This window comes from Bidens hawaiensis, unplaced genomic scaffold (assembly GCF_021521415.1).
Source record: "Bidens hawaiensis isolate Kalapana, Puna unplaced genomic scaffold, B.hawaiensis_p1.1 tig00065773_1, whole genome shotgun sequence".
Taxonomy (NCBI): Eukaryota; Viridiplantae; Streptophyta; class Magnoliopsida; order Asterales; family Asteraceae; genus Bidens; species Bidens hawaiensis.
The window spans coordinates 1-27,540 of record NW_027501703.1 but is presented as its reverse complement, the minus strand read 5'-3'; the positions used below and the strand labels follow the sequence as shown (position 1 = coordinate 27,540).

The 27,540-nt window shown below is 37.1% G+C and overlaps 1 pseudogene across 1 annotated transcript; it reads right to left on the bottom strand.

The window, feature by feature from the left end:
- Window positions 1–538: 538 nt before the first annotated feature.
- Window positions 539–22,735, bottom strand: LOC143604556 (putative boron transporter 6; annotated as a pseudogene). The gene is made up of 8 exons (XR_013148320.1): window positions 22,570–22,735; window positions 22,307–22,450; window positions 3,751–3,923; window positions 3,570–3,665; window positions 3,386–3,502; window positions 3,005–3,315; window positions 2,155–2,433; window positions 539–715 (listed from the first exon to the last, which is right to left on the bottom strand). The product of XR_013148320.1 is annotated as a putative boron transporter 6 (transcript).
- Between the last annotated feature and the right edge of the window lie 4,805 nt (window positions 22,736–27,540).

The window sequence follows — 27,540 nt, the reverse complement described above, 5'->3', positions numbered from 1 at the left end:
GTGTTAACCTGTTAGTTAACTAGGTTTTCATGTTTGGAAAATGACAACCCAATAGTTATCGTGTCATGTTCGTGTTTAGTACAACGGGTCATCTCTTGTCTTATCGCATTGTTTATTGTCATGTCATGTCGAACATGTTATGACAGCCCTAGATTTTAACTTTTTAGTGGGTATGATTGATGTTTTCATCCCAACCTAACATTAGAGTACCAGCCTAACAACCATTTAAATCTGGCGTGAACGGCTTCCAGCCTGACCGACCGGGAATCCAGGATCCTTTTGGTCCAGTCTTCGGTTTGACTTTTTTTTTTTGGCTACATTGTACTAATACATTTGTTACTTTTGAAATGACTAAGGAAAAGGATTTTAGAAAACGTCGTATTATGTTTTAGGATGAGGGCCAAGAATATGTAACTAGAAGAGAAGACCCCTTGACCTACATTACATAAATGACTGAACGCATTGTGCTACTGCTACCTACTAAAAAGAATGAGCCAACTCCCCTCGCTTTTCATCCGCATTAACATGTAACCGATCATTAAAGCTGGCTCTTAGCCTCAGCTGGCCTGCTCATTTCAACACCTCCGCTATTACCTTCAAACAACCGATAGTTGAAACTCGATCTAAGCTTTAGCTCCCCTCTGCATGTCGTCATTTCATCCAATATCTCAGCAGAGTCGATTTTGAAATCATTCTCCATGTTATCCTCTTCCTTCTGCTCAGTGGCGGACCCAGAAAACTTTTTCTTGGAGGGCGGAAATTTAGAGGTCATTTGGCTATCACTACATGATAACTCTTTTTAAATCCTATTTTAATCGGGTTGGGTAGGGTCAACATATTAATGAGTTTTAAAAGATGATTCTCCAAATTTACCGAGGATTAGTTTGATTATGTGACTCGTTAAATCAATAATCACATTATCACATATTCTTAATTAGCATTGGTAGATGGGATTAAACCAATTTTCTAAAACCCTAGAGTGAAATCACGTGTCTCCTCGTTTAGTTGTTTATTAGGATAACATACATATAATATAAATGATTAAAATGATACATATATTAAATTCACTATGGTACAATAATCATTTTTAACAATCAGTCAAACAAATAAAAAGATCACAAAATAAGAAAATCAAATAAAAAAATAAACTAAAAAAAAAATAAATTATATCAAACAGAAACCTTCTTTTTATTATCATTAAGTTAAATAAATATATTACATTGACAAAGAAATTTATGTTTTGATAATCCACCAGGAAAAGTGGGAAAAGTGAAAGTACGCGTGTCACTCGGTGTTGGCTTTGATAGAAGACTTTTAATGGACTTGTAAAATTACAAAAAGAACCTTCAATTAAAGTTTAAATAATAGATTAATAGATCATCTTCTCCACATGGTTGCAACCATCTGTTCATCACACCAGTCATAGAATAGCCAAGATTTCAATAGTTTATATCATCTTCTTATGGGTAGGTTTCAAAAGTTCAACTTAAAGGAGGCGGTTGCAAAATTTTATGGGGGCATTTGAGATTTTCACTCATATATAACACCAAAACAGAAAAACTTAAGGTGGGACACAAGCAGGTCCGCCCCTGCTTCTGCTTATATATACCCATCATTAAAATTTTGAAAAACCAATCACATTGCCTTGTGTTATAAAAATATTGCACTAATGGTCACTCTGGTTTAGCCATATTGAAATTTTGGTCCTTATATTTTTAAAATTGCCAACTTAGTCCAAACATTTGTGAGAGGATTGAACGTTTACTCTCCACCATTAATACCCAGATAGTTTCTAACAAAAAAGTAATGTCGTGAGACGGTAATTGTGTCTTTTCAAATTATAAAGTACTGTTATCAAAATCCAAAACCCCTAACGTCGACTTCATCATTTTCGATCAATGCATAATCAAGGTTCAGTGCATAATCGAAGGTGATGAAATCCACGTTAGAAGTTCTAGAGTTTAACAAAGAACTTTATTAGTGTTCCAAATTTTTATAGACACAATTACCTGGCATGAATGGCACATGACATCACTTCGCGGTTAAGACTAAATGAGATTAACGGTGGGGACAAAACGTGTAATACGATAAAATCACATGGACCATTTATGCAATTTTTTCATGTATTAGTTATACAACAAGAAAATGGATTACCCGGGAAAGACTCCTGCTTTGAACTGCACGCCCAATGTATTCTTCATACTCGGATGCATCTAATTCTTGGAGATGTTGATGTGGAAACAGCTTAGGAAGAAGATGCTCTCGAATGGGTATGAGTAAGAAAAATGGCAGAGGAAATAATATTCCACCCGTTGGTATTTTTATGTGATTCCATAACAAATCAAGAAATACACCACTTGAAACACAGTAAACATTGTTATATATTCGAATGGCACCAATTCTACATATGAAGCATGAAGTGATTCCAGCACTCTGTAAACCACAATAACGTCACCCAAATTCATTAATAAAATTTAAAGGCAATTTCATATATACCCTATGAACTTGGAAAATATCTTACTTACCCATGCAAAACTATTAATATGCCCTTACAAAGTACGTGAAATATCAAATGTGCCCAATTTATGAAAAACAATTTGATAAATGAACATTTTACCCTTATTTTTTAAAAGTTTAAAATTTTCATATAAGCCTATATCTAACTTCAAATTTCTCTATTTACACATTTGGTTAAACCTTTTTTTTTCCCAATTTTTTGCATAATTTCTTTTTTATTTTATGCTTTTCCCAAAATATAATATTTAACTATGTTGCTTTCTTTTATAGGATGCATACATTCGAAATCGATTAACTAATTCAAACATACAGATTCGATTGTTCAATTATCTGAAAATTTAAAGTTCGGTTATTAAGTAAAAAATTTGATAAAGTTGGGTATATGTGATATTTTAAGTTTTTGTTGATTATGCATGAAATATTTCTTTCAAATTTGTAAGGGTATTATGGAATTAATCCTAAATTTAGAGATAGATGTTGAACTTACTTGAAACGTCTGCTAGCCGGGATGAAAAAGAGCAACAGTCTTTCAAAGAATTGGTTACCAGGTAGACTATCAATGGACATGTAGGCAAAGTATCCCCATAGAACAGAAGTAGGAATCTTTCTAATAGCAGGAATTGCAAAAACTGCAAAGCCCACAAGGACTGACTGCAGCAGATTGGTGACTCGTTCGTTGACTCTAACGGGCAAGTAAGCCTCTATGTGTCTTTCAGGATCAAACTTTCCTATTGTATCTCCATCGTCACCATTCATTACAGCTTCTTTTAAGGTCTCCAACTCTTCATCCACAACACTCTGCATGTAACATAAATTTGACCTCGCTATTAAAATGCCAAACTTACTCTTCAAAGATCAAAGAACATACATTTGATTGAGGTTCCATTTCAACAAAAACCGCATGCATCCTCCCAAATATTTCTGAGTTGCTTGCTTCCAGCTTAATGCCTTCTTTCGCACACTTAACCATCTTGTTTCGCATCATCTGTCGTAAATTTTGTAAGAAGAGGAACAACTAACTTTCATTTCATATGAGAATGAGAAGTTTAAACCTGTCTCTTGAGAACTGAAAGACTCCGTGTGTGCATGGGTGATTGTGGAAGAACCCCATTTGAAGGCGGCACCCCAATCAACCCGCACATCAAAGTCTAAAGTAACAAAACAAACAATATTAGAAAAATCCGAATGGACATGTACATAACTAAAACCAATGGAGAAAGAACATTAACATACCATGAGTCCAAGCAACAAGATATCATAATGGTAAGCAGATGGGTTTTTAAGATTGAATTCCTTCAGTTGCGCCATTTGTGCAGCTACACTATGATCAAAAAAGTACAACGCTGCTATCATCATAGCCGGTACTATGGCAGTAAAAAATGAACTGCTGGAACCTTTCCCATATCCTGCAGTAATATTATAATATAATTATCCGTCATTCAATCGAAGAGTCAATGACTATAACGTTTTTTATATTGAGCAGATTGGTTACTGCATCAAATAGGGAAAATTTTGTATAAGTGGGTAAGTATGGGTTAAACCGAAACACGTTTTGCTCAATATTGTTATATGTGTATAAATGACTATATGACTAGAGAGAAAATGATTCACATATATCCCGTCTAAACTTGCAAATAGGGGTGTAAACAAGCTGAGCTACACGGGAGCTACACGAGATCGGCTAGTAAAAAAGATCGTTCAATCTGAGCTTAAACGAACCCGAGCCCGAGCCCGAGCTTCACTTATGGAGCTTGAAATGGCTCGCAAGCCTAAACGAGCCCGCCACTAATATACTTTTTATAATATGCATCCTTCATACCCTAGCCACCAAGGACAACTTTGAAGAAATTCTTCACCATCTTAACACCTCTGAATCACCAAATCATCTATGGTTTCATCCTTTCTATCCATATTCAAGTCAATCGTGATGCATAGGCAAGGTTAAACAACTTGTGACCACTTCAGGTGTAGGGTTTGCATATGAACTGATTAATTTTTTAATCAATTCCAATAAACATATAAATTCAATCAACCAAAAGATTAATCAAAACTAAATCCCAATACATGTAATGTTCATTATAATAATCATTTCATATGTAAAATTTCTAAAAAGATTATTTAAAAATGTGTTTTTGCATGTGAAAGGGAATTTTTTCATTATTTTTTGGAAATTGGTTTTTATTGGTCCCAACTATTTTATTTTTTCCGGCGCTAGTCCCAAATATCATTTTGGCTGGCAACGGTCCCAACTTTACATACGTTGATTCCACCGGTCCGCGACTAACGGAGTAATAACTCCGTTAGGTAAAAGCTTATGTGTCCTAGTTGTCAAAATCAAGTTTTTTTTATCAAACCCATCTCCCCAAACGACGTCGGAACCTCGCCGGAAAACTGGTTCCCGGAGAAACCAATCTCTGATAACGATTTAAAAAATGTAAATATCTCCGGCGGGATTTTCCCACTAATCCGATTATTATTAATATAAAGCTTTTTGAGATTGAATAGTAATCCAAACGTCACCGGAAGTTCGCCGGGGAGTTTATTGGAGTCAAGAAACAAGTGGGTGAGACGTGAAAGTTGGCCGAACTCCGGTGGGATCCGATCCGATAAATATTTAAGGTTGCTGAGATCAAGAAGTTGTAGAAAAGTGAGGTTAGATAGAGAAGGAGAGAGAGTACCGGAGTGTGACGTGTCGAGGATGAAATCGTTGCCGGAGATGAGGCCGGATCAGGAGAGGTTGACGACTCTGCCAGCGGAGTTGCTTGTAACACCGACTCATGATATACAGCAGTCGGTTTGACGTGTGCCAGTAATTTCGCGGCCACGCGCCCGAAAAATCGCTCCCACGCGCCTGAAAAAGCGACTGGAATGACCATGTTCTGTCACGTCACCATAACTTCCTGCACGTCCTGACACAGTCAGAAGAAACCGTCGCACGACGTTTCAGAGGTTTATCTTTTCACCAACTCTTCGAATTTCAAAATTCAAAATTCGAAAGTATTAAAAAGTAAGCGGGAAAATACCCCTTACCCCTTGGCAAGCAAGTAACCGTAAGACGGATGCGGGTACAGTGTAAAGGCAAAACCCTTCACATACCTAGCACCCGCAGGGAATTGAAGCCAAATAAACCTTGGCAAACAAGTAACCGTAAGCCGGCTGCGGGTACAGTGTTAAGGCAAAACCCTTCACATACCTAGCACCTGCAGGGAATTGAAGCCAAGAACCTTGGTGAACAAGTAACCGTAAGACGGATGCGGGTACAGTGTTAAGGCAAAACCCTTCACATACCTAGCACCCGCAGGGAATTGACGCCAGGAATACCTTGAGAGTAAAGTAACCGTAAGACGAGCGCAGGTACAGTGTTAAGGCAAAACCCTTCACATACCTAGCGCTCCGCTGGGAATTGAAACCAAGAAGGATCTTCTGGGCAATGCTTGCGGAAACGGAAATAGCATCCCCGCATAGCGGGAACATCGAGAACTACGTTGTTTGAAGCTCCAGGATGGAATTGGTGGTCTTAACATAATTGATCACTATGTTCAAAACTACCAAAACCTCATGGAAAATACATACAACTGGGACTCAATGCTCCTGACTTGCGAGGAGGTTACAGACCTACCCGCATCATACCCAAAGACCAAGCAGGAAACTCGGGCATTTCTGCAAGTGACAAGGACTTCCGCGGAAAGAATCCCCATGGAAAACCTTACAAAACCCTTTTCAAAACCCTTTGCTCAAGTCCAAAAGTTCACCTCACTTCATTAAACACTCATGAGAAGAACATTGGACTGGGGGGACTTGAAGAGGTAGGTCCCAGCAGAGCCCAGTTGGACCCGCAAGACTCACCTTAAACAGGGACGTCTGCGCAGAGACCAACTGGATCCGCAGGACCAACCATGCTCAGAGACGTGACGTCCTTACGCGCAGTACGCAAGCTGGTCCCGCAGGAAATGCCTCCCAATGGTGAAGGACTCCGCCTGTCCCCGCAGCCTCGGATACAAGCCATTAGGGAAGGCCACCCGCGCAGCATGGCTACACGCACAAGGCACTTAGCTCTCAATCGTTCAGTGTCACCTGAAGGAATGAGCCAAGCCGGGAGCAATCCCGCACAGAGGCGGGAGGGGGAATACTCCCGCCCAAATAAGCCAGTCCGTATACTGAAGGATCTTTTACTGTACCTGACGAGGTATGGGCAAAAGATCTGATCAGAGATGCGACAGCTCACTGACAGCAGCATGGCAGACAGCACGCCACAGCACTGTGACCAATAGCCGCCGCCTACCCACCAACTCCTGCCATACCACGTGCCTAGCCTGTAGTTGGCAGAAGAGGAAGAGTGCACGACACGCCTGCTCTGTGTCAGCCGCTACCTATCCACCACTCACAGGCAGGGCACGTGCATAGGTTACAGTTGGTAGCGTGTTGGGCCGGCTAAACCCCTTGGAAACCTACCTTCGGCTATAAATACCACAAATGGTATGATCATCTCATCTTATCATATCTTATTACATTATCATCTACTATCATCATAATATACCTGATATCTGCTCTAGCAATCTCTTAATATACTTTTATATTTAAAGAGCAATCTAGTCTGATTCTCACGCCGGAGGGTGGTCACAAGGAGGAACCCCCCCCCTTCTCAGTGACGAGCTCACGGTGTCTGTTTTGCAGGTTATCAGAAGAACCATCTTCCAAGGGTCTAACCCCTCGTGGGAAACATCTATCTAACCCCCAGGTTACTAGTAATCTGTCAGGGGTCCGGTCAGTGTTTCTTCAATCGGTAATAAAATAAAAGAATATTTGGCATGAAATCTAAACACAAAGATCTATATAATATTTATTATTTGCAAATCTGTACAAAGTAAATTGGGCCCAGATGACAACAAAATGTTTCTTGGATTCCAGGGTGTCAGGAAGAGGACAAATATAAAACATGCCGTGCATGGTAAAAATCATTGTAACTCAGAAATAATAATAATAATATTATTATTATTATTTTTATTATTTTTGTTATTATTATTAAGTTAAATAATAGATAAACAGAGGAAACAAGTGAACATGGTTCAAATATTGACAAATGCAAATATTGGTGTGGTAATGTGGTGTGTTAATCAATCTGAACAAGGAAACTGGTATTTCTGAAAACGTAATAATGGGATACACATGGCTTGCTCAAGTAAAGGACAAGAACACTAATTCATACCAAAAACTTGGGTATTTTGTACGACTACATTACATTTGATTAGTTTATTGTTTGAATGAACAATTAAGAGAATGAATGTTATACATCAAAGCACAAACAGAATTACAGCTTCCAGCAACGAAAAATACAGGGGTACTTACTTGACTTCAATTTATTTTAAGACACACATTCTTATTGGTAAAATAACCAAAATTTCCCATTTTTATCAATTAAATTATTTGATTAACCAAAATGGACACTTTCTAAATTACCAAAATCAACATATTAGATCTATCATTTGACAAATTTATCTGACACCCTTTCGTTTTTTAACCAATCATATCTATACGCATATACACTTTAACGGTCGAGCCCGACCATTTTTTAAAAGTCGATCGGTTAGCTATGACGCCGACCGTTTATTAAATAATCAGTCCAACAATTTAACAACTTCTAAACGGTTAGTCCGAATGTTTAATAAACGATCGGCCAATAGATATATTCAGTCAGGCCATCATATCTATTATGTTGTGCCCTCATATTTATTCCGGCGGGCCCTTATATTAATCTGTCGGGCTTTCATATCTTTTCATAAGCATTGTTAATGTTTAGATTTATTAAATAATTATTAATAATAAAACAAACAAGCCAACTAGGGATGAGCAAATTCAGTACTGGTACTGAAATCGATACCAAAGTCTTGAGTTCTGGTATCGGTACCACTACCGGTATTGGTATTTCCCGATTTTTTTTACTTTCAATACCGGTACCAAACCGAAAATTTCGTTACCGATCTCATTCCCAAATCCAACAATAAAAATTTGGGTACATTATTTAATTTTAGTCACAATTCTAAGGGCTAAGGATAACAACCCATACATTGGATAGATCATAAAATTAGAAAAGGTACACATTTTTGGTGGTTTGCGACTTTACACAAAACTCAACATAGGTAGCACTCATGCCTATTATTTAACGATATTGGTTTCCAGCTAGGGATGATATCGGTACCGTACTTGTACTCGTACATTAAATCAGTAAATGTTGGTACTTGTACCCAATTTTATGTTGCGCGTACGGGTACCTGTACTTTCGGGTACGGTACTCGCTTTGTTAACACTTTGTTCTTTTTATAAAAATCTCCACCAAACTTGTTACCGGTACCGTACAATACCATCAAACAATTAATAATACCACAACCAAAACCGTACTAACACAACCAAAACATTATACAAAAATTAAAAATGAAATAAACCATAATATAAAATACATTCATAATCAAGTAATGAAATCCAAAACATACATAGTCTCCGAATTTTTTTTTATCAAAATGTTTAAAACAAAATTTACTTATGCAACAAAAGTTAATATTCGTTTAATCGTCGCTAGTCATCTTTCCATTTTTCCTTTTTTCCTTTTCTTTGTTTATTGGTGCCTCAATTTCTATAGATTAACAAGAGGGAAAGTTAATACATGTTACTTAATGATATACAAAATTACACATATATTAAATAAAAAATAAGAATATACACAAATAAATCGAGAAGCAACTGATATATATATATATATATATATATATATATATATATATATATATATATGGATTTGAAAATCTCGCTTGAAAGTTAAGTAATGAGTGTTGGAAATATAATAAAAACCCTCAACATATTTTAAATGGGTACCGGTACCCGTATTACCCGCGCATGTACGAGCACCTGTACCCGTACCCAATAGACGTACGTGTACAAGGATAAGTAACAGCATGTGTACTAAATAGTTTTGGGTACGAGTATTCAAGAAAAAATCTCATCCCTATTTCCAGCTATTGTCATGATATAATTCCTTATATCCACTAACTTCGTTGCTCCTTTCCCTAAATTTTTATTATTGTTGTTGCTGTATTATTATTATTATTTTTATTATTATTATTATCGATTTATAAAACCTAATTTAACTAGATCTTAAAACATCTAATGAACCGAACAGGAACAAACAAGCTTTCTATCTAAAACGTACGTTGAACACGACCTTGAACTGGGCTATATCTTGAATATTTCTTGCTTCTTCGATTTTTTAAGACACAAACGAGTCGGATTCGTATTGTAGATTTTGAAATTCTTCGATTTTAAAATGTTTAAGAGGTATTTATACCTCAAGTCTATGGACCTTAGTCCCATTTTCCAACCCTAATTCCATGTTTATTTCCAAGTCCATTCTCTTTAATTAAATATTTACTCAAAATAAATAATTTTCTCCAGCACCAAATAATAAATTTTATTACTATCTATTAGAATTTCTTTATAACCTTATAAGAGGTTTCTTCCTCGAAACCTGCTTAATCCTTGTAAAAGGAATACCTCATGTACCCGCTCATCTCTTTGCGCACACAATCTCATCATTTCTTGAATCATCTTAACTTCCTAGGTTATCATTCTTACTTTCGACCTTGCAGCCACCGAGTGGTGTTCGTGACTTACAACTATCCAAGGTAGTTTGTCCATGAAGCCCTTAATGATATGCTTCTTGTCACGATTTAACAAGTCTCGTCTCATCTTTTAAGAGACACTATATTATACTATTCTAACACAGTCGTTTACTTTAACTTATAAGATCATGCAACATTTAACTATCATTCACACACAAGTCATTTGTAACATAGCTTTAATCCATAATATCACACTCACATGAGTCTAAATTTTGAATTTAAACAGTACACACGAAATCCTTTAGAGTCATACATAACATAAGACTCAAAACAAAACAACTTATTCTTATTGAATGCTTCCTCCTGAATGAGCGGGTATGTCCGAGTCTATGAATTCTCTCCTACTCCATTGCCTACTTCTCCACCTCCTACCTTGGGCTTATTGCTTTCATAAGCCTTGTGACCACCGTCTCCACAATTGAAATATTTGTGGTTATTCTTGTACCTGTTGGCGTAATGTCCTGCCTCCCCACGCTAGCAGTACTTATCCTGACCGATAATAGATTCTCCTAGGTGAATCTTACCACATGTCTTACATGCCACCATCCACCAAATCGGGGTTTCTTACATTCCTTAATCTAGTGTCCGCCTCCTCCATATTTGTAGAACTTGTTGTCCTTCACATACACCTAATAGAAATGTCCCATCTTCCTGCATTTGTAGAATGCATTCGATCCTAGTCTACACTCTCCCGAATGTCTTTTTCCACACTTATTGCACAAGGTAACTTCATTACTTCTTGCCCTTTTCTTAAGAGGTTTAAACTCGTCTTCAATTGCACTTTTGGTTATCAGGAACTCGCTCTCTTTTTTATTCATTTCAACTTCCCTGAACCTTTACTTCGTCATTCACATCCTAGAAGGTTCCCTTGTAGTGTTAATTGCTGTAGGCAGGCTACAACTTTTATCTATTTTCAGTAGACTTGTCTTAGTTTCTTTCTTGTTGCTTCCACTTGGATTCCCATCTTAGGCAACCTTAAATGATTCAATGAGCATTGTTGGCATTATGGTGTGGAACAAGTGAGCAAATTCTTTAACTATAGCATTTTCAACTACAGGGTCTAGCTCGTAAAACTCTTTCTTGTTACGTCCAGTTGTGGGAGTCTGGCTACTTTCCAACTCTAAGCTGGCATGCACTTCTTTGAATGGTGTTAGATCAACTCGCCGTCCTCCACAACTTTCAGTACAACCACGGTTGAACCTTGCAAATAACTGACGACCAAATACCAAACAACTGATGATCCAAACATCATTTGTTCTATATTATGAAGTATTGACAAACTATTGCTCTATACATCTGATCTTGCAAACTCCTGATAAGAAAGAATTGAAGACACAACAACTGATTTATTAAGAGAAGATCCAAACAATTGAAGTCTAACAACTGATGGATCAAACAGAGCCGGCCATAGGGGGTGGCGGGGTAGCCGACGGCCACGGGTCCGACACCCCGCTAGGCTCGAATTTTTTTTATAAAAAAACTATATGTATTTATATGAAAAAAATATGTATAATCAGTGTTTCAACACAATTGCATATCCACTTGCTTGGTCTAGTGGCAAACATGTATGACATCTAACCAAGATGTTGTGAGTTCTAGTCTTATTTGAGACATTTTTAAGTTTTTTTTTACACAAAATTTTTTTACACAACTCAAATCATAACCAAGTATGTCTATTTAAAATTAAATTGTTTAAACTCAACAAAATGTTCCTTTTACTTAAGGCCCAAAAAATTGTCGCGTTTGGCAAAAAAAATTCGTTTTCTCGGAGCCGGCCCTGGGATCAAACATCAGTTGTTTAGCAAATGTCTGTTGTTAGCATAGGATTCTTTTCTTGTCAGTTGTTTGTAATTTTTTCATCACTAGTTTGTAACCATTTTTGTTTGATGTCAGTTTCACCTTTTAGTTCATCAGTAGTTTAACACTTGTATATAATGAAGAAGAGAGTCTATGCTTCACCAACACTTTTCACATCACAATATTCACCTGAATAGTGTACTTTTGTACTAGAAAAATCATTGTGAATGATGAGCTAAGGTTGAGAGGGAGCAATAAATTGTAATCATCTGATTATAGTTAATATACAATTGTTCTTCCATATGAAACATGTTATTTAGCTTTATTGAATTCCGCAGCTTAACTTGTTTAAGTTCGCATACTAATTGAATTTGTAATTAAAATATGATTTCAATTAATGTGACACTAATCGGTACAAACGATTAGATCAATTGTTTAATGTTTCATTGATTGTGAATTGTGTTAATTAGCTTAATTTGATATCTAGAATCCTAACAATTGGTATCAAAGCTATGGATATCTGAATTTGATCTAATAATCAATTCTAAAACACAGATCTAAACTCAATTTGATAATTCTAGATGTGGATTTAAAATGATCTAAATATATTCTTAAAAAATCTATTGTTAGTGAAAAACTAGTTGAACTGAGAATCATGTCGATTGTATAAGATCCTCACAATATTGGTTCAAACTCCAAACCAACCATGTTGGTTCGAGGTCAATACAACATTTGGGCACAACGAATGACCTGCCATATATGCAACCAAAACACAGGGTGTTGGAGATTTGTAGTTTATGGATCTAATGTTCCTGAAACTGTTGATCCATTGGATGGAAACAAAACGATCAAGAAGAATCCTAAGGATTATTCTTATCAGGATCTCCAGAAATTTGATTTGGTTGCCAAGCTCATGCAGTTCTTGCCATGGAAATTCCAAATGAAATTTACGATGGGTTAATTCATAATGAGTCTAATAAGGCTTTGTGGGATGCACCGAAAGAACAATATGGTGGAACCCCACAAGTCCTTGAGAATACTCGTGAATTTCTCAGGCAACATTATGAAGCTTTTTGTTATTTAAGAGGAGAGAGCTTAACTCAACAATATGAACGATTCACAATTCTAATTAGTGAATTAACAATGGTTGATGTTACTTTTACAAACTATGCTCTTAGCAACCAATTTATGAGATCTCTTCCAGAAAACTGGGACACTCATGCTATCATACTAAGAACTCTATCAAAGTTTCAAGATCTGAGTCAGACTACTTTTCATGGTATGTTACTTACCTTTAAATGAGAGATAAGTCAAAGAAAGAAGTTGACCCTCAGATGATGATTTTACTATCAGATCAACACTTCTGTGTTAAGAGACTAAATATGTCCAAACTACTGACCATGGTTATGACTATCACATAGACATAACAACTAGTATTGGTTCAACAATTAATAACCAAGTATTTGTTGTTCAAGAAAATTCTCCACGTGTGTTTGACAATCTATCATTTATTAAGGAAAACTTGCAACACATAGATCCAATTGATCTGGTGGAACGATTTTTTGAATTCCTTGGCACTATTTACAGTCAAGACAAACAAATTTTACAAAAGGACAGGAAGGAAATTCAGTAGAATCAATAACAGGACAAAATTGGGTTTTGATAAGCGGAAAATGACATGTCATAATTGTGTCAGACTAGGACACTTTGCACGGGAATGTAAGACTCAGTCAAAGTCCAGTCCTAATGATGTGCTATAAAATACACACATTTTCATACTTTTTTTATCGAGCTTTACGGTGTGTTTTAGCGTTTTTTTATCCGTTTTCGATTGTGTTTACATGTTTATGTTTGATGTAGGGTCATAGGTGAAGAGAGCATGGAAATCAAGCCCTAAAGTGATGGTTTTTGTTTACCCGAGGATTGGATCGAAGATGGTGCGCATATATGAGCTTTAACGAGTCATGAGAAACGAAGACCCAGGGGCCTAGCCACGCTATGCGACCAGGTCATCCCTTAAGGCCGCGTGTGGCGGCGTACTAGGTTGTCCAATCAGCTGTCTAAATCCCTTAGCCCGTCTATTTTGTCATTTTGTGGGCTGGTTGGAACATGTTTTGGTTATTTTAATTTTTTTAACAAGTTTAAGAGATTTATTTAAAGATAATAAACCCTAGATCGATGGATATATCATTCCAGCGACCAAAGACGCCTGAGGGACAAAGAATTAAAGAGGAGAAGCTGTCGGTTTGTTATTTGATTATTCTTTTGTTCGGTTTTGAAGTTTTAACGTTTGTAAGTTCGTTTTGATGTTTTAAACCATAATACAAGTTTTATTCAGTTATATTTGAACATGTTTATCATTTATATCAATATTATCTGCTATTTGTTTAATATGATTGGCTAAGCTAGCTTAAATCACCTAGGTTTGATGTTTAGCAAGTGGCTAATTGTTTTTCAATTGTCAAGTTCATATTTTTGACTTAATCCTATTTATATACAGTGACATAGATGTATATCAGGTTGCATGTGTCCCGTGTGATTGATTATTGCATGAATTAGTCCTCTGTAGTCGTTAATTGCATAGTTCGGTTAGTTCTTTGTGTGTTGATAGATAGTGAGAGACGAATCATTAGGGTTTATGTTACTTGATTCATTAAAATTAGTAGATTAACCACCTTTGAGTTGGACCAAAACCTTAGGTTTTGGCTTTTCTTGCTAGTTAGTTGATCGGGTTAGTCGTTGCGAGACCACATGCTGTTTTTCCACTGTCGGCTAGGTTAAGTTTGTAAGTTGAGTTACTTTGTCCTTAGTGTTGAATTACCCCTTTTCTCCTAGTTTTATAATAGCTTGAACCTTAGTGAGTCTTGTAACTCAAACATGGACCAAGTGTTGAGTTATTAGGGTTCTTAGAATAAACAACCAAGAATTAAAAGTTAACTAGATGTTGTTACCTTGGCTTCACCTTTGTTAGCTCATCTTTTGAACCCTGGTTTCAACCACGTGTTAGCACCCGAGTCATCCTATAGCAGTTTAATCATCCTACCTAGGTGATTTGTCTTCTCATTATCGTTAAATCCCGTTAATTCTTCAAGTTAGTTCCATTAATTTGAGTTATTTCTTAGTAATCTAGTTAATCAAATTAGTTTAAAAAAATTAATATAAACCAATTAAATATTGATATGTAGGACTTGGATTAGGATTTATAATCTGAGCAGCTCTCACGTGTCTTTGAGTTTAACATCCGGACTTTCCTTGTCTTTGCTATACGCGACCGGTACACTTCCCGTTTGTGTGAACTAAACTAGGATAGATTGTTTGGGTTTTAAAGCTTAGTTGCGATTCGTGTTTATTATTTATATATATGTTTTCGTACATCAAGTTTTGGCTTCGTTGCCGGGAAAACGGTCTTTGGCGATTAGAGAACGACCCGAGTTTGGGGACTTATCTGTTTCTTTTTATTCGCTTATCTGTTGTTTAATTGTTTTTAGTTTAATTTTAGCCTAGCTAATTTTAGTTTTTCTTTTTATTCGTATGCGTCATACCCGCTCAAAAGGACCGCCAAGCTTGAAATGTCTGACAATATTGAGAAAGTCTAGCCTGAGAGAGAGCGTTCTGTTTCACCGACAGATTCTTCTTCTTCTTCTTCTTCTTCTTCTTCTTCTTCTTCTTCTGCGAAACTTTCAATATCGGCAACATGAACTATGAAGCCACATATCTCCGTCTCTTTCCCTTCTTACTTGCTAGAAAAGCCTACAAATTGTCGAAGTCATTACCTGCTGGATCCATCACCACTTGGGCGGGCTTTCAAGAGAAATTCATGACCAAATTCTTTCCGCCATCTAAATCCGCTTGACTCCGTGAGGAGATTTGTTCCTTCCGCATGAGATCCGACAAGTCTTTCAGGAAAGTTTGGGAAAGTTTCAAGGACCTCCTTTGTTGTCCTCACCATAGGTTATATAAGTGGATGCTCATCGAGAAATTCTACAATGGAGCCACACATCACGCGAGTGAGATGTTGAACTAGACTTCTAACGGGAACCTCATCAAGAACAAAGACCCCGATGAGTGAGTCATCCTTTTTGATGATGTAGTAGCGAGCTACGATGGGCACGGCGGAAGAAATTCTTCCACGTCATCAAAAGGAGTACTTCAGGTCGATTTGAACAGTAGCATGCATGCACAGATTGATGCTTTGAACAAACTCGTTAGAGATCTTACCGTTAAGATCGTTGTGAAGTGTGAAGTTAACCGAGGGGGGTCACGACACCATTGACTGTACTGTTGAGCCTGGTAGTCGTCAGGAGGATGTTGACTTCGCCAACAACCCCATGAGGTATCAAAACCCCGAATTCGGGGGAAATACTTGCTGGAGAAATCAAAATAACTATAGAGGGGGACAAGCCTGTGGCTACGAGCCTAATACCAAAACCAGCATTGAGAGAATCTATTCGGGTAGGGGAGTTCAGGTCAGGAGAGTTTGGAAAAAAATGGGGAGAAAGGAGAAGAAAGCCTTACTGGAGGACATGATGGAGGAGCTGCTGAAGCGTGATGAGAGGAAATGAGTGATAAATGAAGCAAAATTCGCGGAACACGATGCTATGCTGAAAAACCAAGCCACGTCTCTAGATAATCTTGAGCATCACGTAGGAGAGATTGCCAGCAAGCTATCCGAAAGAGCACCAGGTTCACTACTGAGTAATACCGAGAAAAGAGAGGCATGAAGAGAAAGAGAGGCTGATCCTTCGAGAGTTGTCACACTTGCGGTAGCAGGTGGATGAGGAGATCCAGATGGAGTCTCCTCCGGCCAAGGCACACCAGCATCATATCCCAAAGAGTACGAAGCCGGCCGATAAACCTTCATCATCATCAAACCCACCTCTACGAGTCTATAAACCCAAATTTCCTTATCCTGGGAGACTCCGAATGGACAGAGACGAGGATCAAAACTCCAAGTTTCTCGAACTTCTTAAATAGCTTCACCTTAACAATCCTTCATTTAGGCGCTCACTTGAATCCCCAAATATGCCAAATTCCTTAAGGACATTCTTTCAAATAAGGAGAAGCTAGATGAGGTCTCGTCTATTCCATTGATTCTTGGGTGCTCTATAGTGCTGCAGAGCAAGTTGCAAGAAAAGATGGCTGATCCTGGAAGTTTCACGATTCCCTGCATCTTAGGAGACGATACGGTTCGACATGCTTTAGCTGACCTTGGGGCTAGCATCAATCTAATGTCGTTTTTTGTGTTCAGTAAGTTGGGTCTTGCGAACTGAGGCAAAACCGAATGAGTACCTTGCTTGCTGATTGTTCCGTGAAATACCCGTGAGGGGTGGTCGAGAACATGCTTGTTCGTATAGAGATGTTCATCTTCCCAGTTGACTTTGTTATTCTGGATATGAATGAGGATGATAGTGTCATGCTCATCTTAGGCCAACCATTCCTTACCACCACACAGGCGTTGATTGACATCCGTGAGGGAAAATTGATTCTGAGAGTTGGGGATGATTGAATTACCTTTGACGTACGACAGTCACTCAAACACCCCAAGTCGGCGGACGACTCCCAGTATTTCATTGACAGCATCGTGTCGAATGTGCGGGAGTTTTGCATTAACATATGTGAAGGACCTTCCTTGGCTCCCCAGATTCTCGATGGGGAGATTTTAGAGGTCAAGATATGTAAGTCCCGAATCTGGATCACTACAGTATGGTATCATCTTGAACACGATTTTGTGTGGAATCCAAATATCGTGGTGATTCAAGAACAATAATAGGAAAAACAAGATTAGATGATACGGTTTCAAAGCATACGATTTTATTATAAATAAATCGTCAGATACATAAACCTATACCCTTCTAAGCACTCTGATAGTTTGATGGTGGCTACCACTGATTAACCCTAACTAATGACTAAACATTAACTATATATAGGGTTACCACGAAAAATTTCGTTCAAGAAAAATTTTGTATGGTAACCCTATATATAGTTAATGTTTTGTCATTAGTTAAAAAAAATCAGTGGTAGCCACCATCAAACTATCAGAGTACTTATAAGGGAATAGGTTTATGTATCTGACGATTTATTTGATAATAGAATTGTATGCATTGAAACCGTATCATCTAATCTTATTATTGTTTTTCGTATAATTGTTCTTGAATCATCACTGTATTTGGATTCCGCACTAATATCGTGTTCGACTTGATATCATACTGTGGTAATCCAGATTCGGGACTTACAAGATCTGCTGATTCATTGTTATTTCGGGTGTTCTTGGTGTTTTGGGTGATTTTTCCGGTGAACTGTTCGTCGGAGGAGAAGAGATTTATTTTTGGTTATAGATTTGATTGATTTGAAAATATTTGAATTTCATAATTCACGAAAGTTAGTTGGTTGCAAATCTAAATCAGTCAACTCTGTTTATGTATCGGTATAGGCTTATGTATCTGACGATTTATTTATAAAAAAATCAGATGCATTGAAACTGATGTGCACGAAGTGGTATATAAAATTTTAGCAATTAATGACCAAGCACAACGAGTAATAAAAACCTAGATTACCCTAAACCAAATAACTAGCAACAGGCAAGTGTGAACCTATCGGGTATATAATAGCTATGGGAAGACCGGGAATATCGAACCCTAGAGACACTTATTAAATTTAACTAGACTAGTTCTAAAAGCTAATTTAAAGTAATAATTAAGAAAATATATATTTTTTCGATTTTTATTTATTTTATTTTAAAAACTAATAATTAATTAAACTAGTTACTTAATTAAATTAAAGTAAACTAGAAAATTAGATTACCGAATAAGACTTTAGCAAATTCAAATGTGAGCAAGAGTTACCTAGGCAAGGAATCCGAATTGTGACAACTCGAGCTTTTATTGGTTACGAGAAATTGCTATGGGAACCAGGAATCTAAAGATATGAAGCTCTAGGAAACCTAATGGATCCCTAATCACTCTCAAGGTGTTACCTATGGAAAATCCTAGAGTTCATGTAAAAACACTAGCTTATTGGTTCACCTGTCAGTTCACCAACTATGATTAATTACCCTATAAACAGCTAACCCGTCGGTTCTATCTTAATGTACCTGAGTACACGAGGTGGTCTATAAACAGTCTAGAGGATACGGGTAAACAGTGAAATTAAGGAAAAAATAGGCAAACCTCTGGTCAGATAATTTAAACTAAAACCATAACAACACAGACAAACCCGACTACTTATCACCCGTCGGATATCTAAGTAGGTAAGAATATAAACTTCTAATTGAATGCCAAAAATCAATTTCTATAGTGAATGATCTAAATAAGCCATAAACAAGTTGCAAACACACAGTAAACAACCCTATCATGCAACCTATAATCAAAAGACATTCAATCAAGTAACATGTGAAACATTCTTTCAAGCCCAAATCAAAAGTAAATACACATGAGACACATCCAATAAAACTAATAAAAACTTTTAATTAATCAAAATTCCATAAACAACTCGAAAACCGACAAGTCCAAAACAATCAACAAAACATCTTCACAAGCCTAGATAACTAAAAGAGTTTAGCCAACAATCATGTTCAAAACAATAAAATATATAAGTTCAATAATAGAGTTCATAATAAAGATAATAAAATCAAACCAATCTTGAAGTAGATGTGAACCCGAACACAAAACCGCTACTTTTTTCCCTTAAAATATTGTCTGCTCCTTTTGCCCTTTTTAGCAATGTTTCTCAACTCCCGTATGACTTGTGGCTCAAAAAAGATATAATAATGATAATAATGTTCTTGCGTTGATGCCGTCTCTCGTGACCTCACACCCAACGAAAACAACCAACAATAATAATGCCTTTTTTGGTTCTCTGCTCTTTGACCTCACACCAAACAAAAATAATAGTAATAATTCTAATATTGTGGCTGTGGTGGTTTGCGGTTCCCAAACAAAAACCACACGTAGGTTTTTTTTTTATCCCAGAATATATTATATATTCTATGTATACATGGCCTTCCTTTTATATTTAATTACCAAAACCCTCTTCTGCCTTGTTGTCCAAGACTAGCTCCATTTATTTTCTTTGATTCATGATGAAGTCCAATAGGTTAACCATCAAATATCCACGTGGGCTTGATAATATATATTTTGAACAATTAAATCTATGAATCCAAGTATCGGAGCCCAAAACAAAAACCCATGTATACGTTTTCTTTTTAATTGCCATCACCAACTTAATTTCTTCAAGAATTATTGGTGTTCACATTATGAACATTGAAATAAATCAATGCCTCATCTTTCGTTACCTACAAAGCGTAACAAATAATAATTAAAGTAGTTACCTCATAATAGTATTAATACATTTAATAATTAATAAACTGAGTATAACATAAAACAATCAGATACTATGTTAAATCATTTTAGCTTGTTTTTTTTTATCTAGAAAGCTTTAAAATACGAACCAACAAGAAGTATTATTAAATGAAAACCAATCCAAAACAACTTAAAAGTGCAGAAAATATTTATATAATATTATGTATATTTTGGACCATATCAAATATCCCCACACTTGAAATTTTTTCGTCCAAGAAAAATATATAATGCAATGAAATCATAATTCAAAATCGATCTTTAAAACATATAGGTTAATTTTTTTTAGCATAGATAATGCAAAAACCGCGATTGCCAGTATTGTTGTCCACTTAAACCCAGCCACCAGCCTATCAAGCCCCCATCATATTCAATGATTAAGTTCAAGTGATGTCAATAAACCTAGGGGTCCCACACCTAGAGAGTTATAGATCTGCTTACCCCCATCTCAAGCATAATCAAGATAATTAAAACCGGGTTGAAGCAGAATAGTTCAACTTATCACCATAAGCTAAAAACCCTTTAATGGTAAGAAGAAAATGCATTTAGGTGGAAGATGGATGAAAGGTTAAGTGAGGTCGTACGAGCATGCCCTAAGTACTATTGGACTTTGTCCTATATATTCCCTAAGAGAATATTTATTGACGAAAGACCTTGAACCCCAATAGTGTATCCTCAGAGTCATCATCCCCAAGGTAACACGTAAGCTCTCGGTCTCGCCTAGTATGTGCACTTTGGCATCTTTTTCTATTTTTGGGAATGCTTCTTTGGCATTTTACAATACATAATTTCTCACTTCATTTGCTTTTTGGACCAATTCTTGGAATACACTTTCAAAACATACTTTTTTTTTCTTTTTTTTTTATTTTTTTTATTTTTTTCTTTTTTCTAGTGTCTTAGGCATCTTTGTCCTAAAAATATAACTAATATCTAAAGCTCGTATAAAGATGGACATAGCGGGAGCCACCACTCGTTATTTACTTTCATAAAACAGAGTGTTGTGATAAATTTAAGTGCATGTAATCCCCACCACCTCAAGGTATTGAAATTACAGTAATACAAGCTACGCCTTACCGAATTTTCAACTTCACTACCCCCCTCTAGATGTGAACCCACAAGGTTTATGATTATTAAGTTTAATAATAATTATCAGGGGAAACATTTCAAAGTTAGTTGGGCCTACAGACACATCCCAAGTTAAATGCGTTATCTTTTATTTAATCTCATATATAATAGTAGTTTTAAAAGATCAACCTTAAACAATAATATCATATAAAAGATCCATTATACGCGCTATCTATTGATTATATATATATATATTAAACTTTTTTTTATATAAAAACGTTAGTTTCCCATCCCCACACTTAAATTTCGCATTGTCCTCAATGGAAGACAGGAAAAAGACAAAAATAAAGCAGAAGTAGAATAAAATAAAATAAAACAAAGCATAAAGAAAATGGAACAGACTCCCTTGGTAATATGGCAATGATCTTCGTATGTCATGTTCCGATAAAGCGACCGTATAGCACGAACGCCCCCGTCCGAATGGAGATTGAGTAAGAACGAAAGTATCCAAACCAACAAAACAAAGCTCAAAGCACCCAAAGCAGACATCAAATAGACTCTAAAAACTTAAAACTGACTCAAAATACAAAAATAAAAGATAATAATAATAATAATAATAATAATAATAATAATAATAATAATAATAATAATAATAATAATAATAATAATTATACAAACTCTACACTTGGGTATTTCCCGAGTCCTATCCCTATCAAGCAATCAAAGTAGGGATGTCAAGGAGCAATACATTCTCGGCCGAATCAACTGGCCCACCAATATAAAGCTTTAACCTATGGCCGTTCACCTTCCATGCTCTCCCCTCATGAACAACTAATTCAACTACACCGTGTGGGAATGTCGCCTTCACCATGTACGGACCAACCCATCTCGATCTAAGCTAACCTGGAAACAACTTTAGACGGGAATTATAGACCAACACCCGATCCCCACACTGGAACTCTTTCACCTTCCTCAACTTTTGATCGTGAAACGCCTTCGTACGTTCTTTATGACTCCATGATCTAGCGTACGCCTCATCTCTCAACTCTTAAACCTCATGAATTTGGAGATACCGTTTTTTCACAGCTTGGTTTCGTCAAGAATAACGGATCTCAACGCCCAATTCGCTTTATGCTCTAACTCAACCGGTAAATGACATGCTTTACCATAAACCATCCAAAAGGGTGTGGTCCCAATAGGCGTTTTAAACGCTGTGCGGAAAGCCCAAAGTGCATCATCCAACTTGTCGGACCAGTCATTTCGATTATTGCCGACAGTTTTCTCCAAAATTCGCTTCACTCCTCGGTCAGTGTTCTCCACTTGCCCGCTCATCTATGGATGATAGGAGGTGGACAACTGGTCGGTGACCCCATACCATGCCAACTCTTCTCCATCTGGGCATTACAGAAATATGTGCCCCTATCGCTGGTCATAGCCTTGGGAGTACTAAACCGACTAAACAACCTCTTCAAGAATCCCACTACAACTCGAGCGTCATTAGTAGGCAAGGCTTGAGCCTCAAACCACTTAGAAACGTAGTTGATAGCCACAAGAATGTATCTATTCCATTGAGAAGAAAGGAACGGACCCATGAAATCAATGCCCCAAACGTCGAAAACCTCACAAATCTGAATGGGGTTTTGGGGCATCGCATTATGGGATGAGATGTTACCAGTGCGCTGACACGCACTACACCACCTGACAAACACGTGTGATTCTATGAAAATCGATGGCCAATAAAAGGCGAAATCTAGAACTTCCCTAGCGGTTTAAGACGAACCATGGTGGCCTCAAGTTAAACCCTCATGACAATGCCTAAGAATCTGACGGCTCTCTTCCCTACTCACACACCTCCTCAACACTCGATCGACGCCTACACGAAGAAAATACAGCACATCCCATATGTAGTTGTTGGCGTCTGTGAAAAATATCCTCCTCTGCTGATAACTCATGCCCTTGACCACCACTCATTCGGCCAGATAATTCTCAATATCAGAGAACCATGGAATACCCTCCTCTTCAGCACTCACATACGAAACTTGATCCCTCTCAAACCTCACTCTCATCATCATCAACGACTCGTGGGGAAACTTATCCCCGATGGCATCCTCTCTAATCTCCTCTCTCTTCGGATTTGCCATACGTGATAATTGATCCGCAGCTACATTCTCCGCTCCCTTTTTATCTCTAATCTCATTATCGAACTCAGAAAGCAAGAGAATCCATTATATCAGGTGAGGATTGGCATCTTTCTTGGAGAATAGGTATCACAATGCCGCATGATCAGTATAAAGGATGGTTTTGGACAGCTTGAGATAAGAACAAAATTTGTCGAACGCAAAGACCACTGCTAGAAACTTCTTCTCAGTAGTCGTGTAATTCTCCTAAGCATCATTGACGGTCTTACTCGCATAATAGATAGGATGGAAGTTCTTTTCCTTCCGCTAACCTAAAACAGCCCCGTTTGCAAAATCACAAGCGTCGCACATGAGCTCGAAGGGTAAGCTCTAGTCGGGTGCTACTAAGATTGGGGCGTTAACCGACTTCCCCTTGAGAAACTCAAATGCCTTCAGACAATCAGCATCGAAGTCTAATGTGATATCCTTCTCTAGAAGGCGAGTCATGGGCCGGGTGATCTTAGAAAAGTCTCTAATGAACCTATGATAGAAACCTGCATTCCCGAGAAAACTATAAATGGATTTCACACTAGTCGGTGGAGGAAGTCTACTGATAGTGTCGATTTTAGCTCAATCTACCTCAATACTGTCTCGCGAAATCTTGTGCCCGAGCACAATGCCCTCAGTCACCACAAAGTGGCACTTCTCCCAGTTCAGCATCAACTTAGTCTCTATGCACCATTTCATCATCCTCTCAAGATTAGTGTAACATTGTGAAAGTTTCGGGTTTAAAATACCAAGTTTGAAAGTTAAAGCACCAAAAATGACAAGTTCTAAACTCCATGGGCTAAATTGAAAAATCTGTTTTCCTGATCCGTCGCCATACGCGATGGATCAGAAGGGAAACCCATTGTGTATCGCGATGGGTTGACTGACAGGCAGGGCACGTGGCCTGCCACGTGTCCACACGTGGCACAACGTCCGCCACGTGTCGCCACGTGGCATCACGTCTCCAACGTGTCGCCACGTGGCAAGCCTAGTGGTAACTGGCGATGGCTACGTCACGATACGCGATGGGAAAACCCAAGGGCGATCGCGTATCTCGATGGGCCCACTGTTTTGCCTACAAATAGTAAGCTCCGGGTATCTCAATCTTCGCACCAAAAATCCACACATCTTTCTCTCTATAACATCTCTCTAAACCCTTGGGATGCGTGCTCTCGATGACATCGTTAAACGTGCCAAAAATATCGATTTCGTACCCAAATACCGACGTTTCCTCGATTTCCATGCCACACACCAACGAGGTTCCAAAAAAGAAGGTGTTGCCATCCCGACGTCCCGACGACCCACCTCGTAAAGCATGCCGATGTGTGGAGAAGTATTGGTGTGCATCGTTTTTTGTGCAAAGGAAAAGGTGTCTAGAAGAAATGCTTGATCAAGAAGATAAAGAAGACAAAGCAGCGTTGAAGTGCTGCTTGATTGTGTAGTGTTTTCATACGCCAACCAAGGTTGGCATGATGCCCGAATAAAGTAATAATAAAATAATAAAGGCTTAAAACCTTAAGTCGAGGATATGCTCGATTCCTCGATAAATAAAATAAAATATAACAAAGAAAAGAATATGAATATATATATATATATATATCAATGTGATTATTATATAATTCTTTGTTGTAGAATATTATTTAAGTAATTATGAACATTCTTTAATTATAATGAAAAGAAAAGAATACGTTTCTTAGAGAAGAAGAAACGTAGGGTTTTAAAGAAAAGTAAAATAAGATTAACTAAAGGTTTATCTTATAAAAAGAAAAAAAAAGTAAATAAGTTAAAAGAAAGACTTTTAATTTATAAGAAAGAAAGAATACTTTTTAACTAAAGGTTTTAAGGTAAAGAAAATATAATCGAGGTAAAATATTATTAATGAGACTAAAGGTCTTAAGCCGGATTGTATATCCGACTAACAAAAAGTTATGCTCATACTATAGGTGCGGGATAGCAAGAAAAGGGAAAGACCCTCGGAAAGTGTCTTGAAGCTGATCCAAATTGAAAAAGGTGAATGCGCCCAAACTTTACAAACTTGTTTAAATTGAGTCAAATGAATTAAACGAAAAGAATTACATGAGACTATGTTTCTCTAAAACGTTATAAACAAAAGTAAGCGCTAGCCCTCAGGCTGTCGTGTACGTTTGTCTGTTTCTTTACATATGTGGTAAAAAGACGGTGGCCACACCTGGTCATATGACGATTTCCATGAGGGGAGCATGACCACGTGTATACGTATGGTACCTAAATAGTGTCGAACATTGCGGTGTTTGCTGGGGTGTTTTGTGTGAACTTTATTTATATTTGTGTTTTATTTTAAAGCTTGACTATTCGTAAGCCATGACGGGCTGGACATAACTATGTCTATAGGGGTAATCAAGTAAAAGAAAATATTTTAGTGTCAGCATATTCACCAGCATGTGTTGCTGACGTATTTTCAAACATTTTGCAGGTAATCAAGAATAGGGCTTGGAAGCTCGAAGTGCTCAAGATATCCGATGGCTCGGATCTTTTTGTTAAACTTAATTATAAATGGAGGTTTTGTAAATAACAAGTAATATTACTCAAACACTAAGCCGGAACTTTTAATCCCGTCTTTTGTTAATGTAAATATTATATTTTTAAATCCACATATTATAAAGACTTCTGCTTTTAAACCATTAACTCTGATATATTTACAAATGTGGTACCAACATAAGCGTCGCAAGCCTAGGCGTGGTCTGGGTGTGACAAGTGTTGGTATCAGAGGCATCGATCTTAGCGAATTAGGTATTAAAAGATAATACCTAAGCTTCGATCCAAGTATAAGAAAAATCTTTTATTACTTGTTTAAATTAAAAAGGGATAAGATATACTGGTAAACCTTTTCTATCCCTCCTCAATCTAAACCACCCAAACTTACAGATATCATTCAAGAAGATCATGGATGGATTCATGCGAGACGCAAGAAGAGCAGGAATTCTTGAACCCTTACCAAAGGATAACATGAGTGAGGATTACTACGATTCTTTTTTCAACCAAGACCAATTCATTGACTGAACCAAACCAATATACTTCCCTGGAACAGAGCAATGTCCGATCAACTTACCCGCTAGTCTACCAATGCAATGGAACGATCCTGCAATACGAGGTGATAGTGAGAGACATATATAGTCAATAGGGGATTTGTCCCTATTATTCGTTGAGCGTTAAATGTCTAAGGCCTGATAAGTTAAATCAACAAAGAATGATCACTTTGTATCTCTGGATTTAATATGACATTTGTGAAGAAAGGTTAAATGATAGATTCACCTAAATCATTTCAAGTAAGGTACTTGAAGGGGATGATATTATTGAATGGCAGTTCATCATGCGTATTAGGGATAGTAAACCGTTGTTAGGCGGTATTTTGCTATTTGTATCAATCTCCTATGTATTTTGTACAAGTGGGAGATTGTTGGAATTGATCTGCCCAATACACATATTTGAGTTGATGTGGCTAGAACGTTATGATCCAAGTCGGGTCATACCCAATAACAAGCTAGACAAACACCACGACATTTGTTAATATATATGATCTAACTAATAATTATCAACACTTATAATATTTGAAAAAATGGTTTTCTAAATATTTGCACTTGTGTGATAAATAAATTATATGGATAATTTATATTTAGAGAGATGATATATTGTATTATGTTACATTTTACAAATGTAAACATAATCAATAAACAATATATATGTATGAAATGAAAAGAAAATAATTTTTGTGTTTGAATTTTGGAGGGAGCCAAAGTGGCCGGCCCCTCTCCCTTCTTCTCTCTCTTCTTTTGTCTTCTTCCAAAGGCATGCATATAATTTGGTTGGTGGATCATTTTTATTCTTGGGTTATTCACAATACACCTTCTCTCACACACACAAGCTCTCTCTTTCTCTCTTCTTCTCGGCCGAACAAGAAGAAGAACAAAAGGGAGATTTGCAAAGTGACAAATC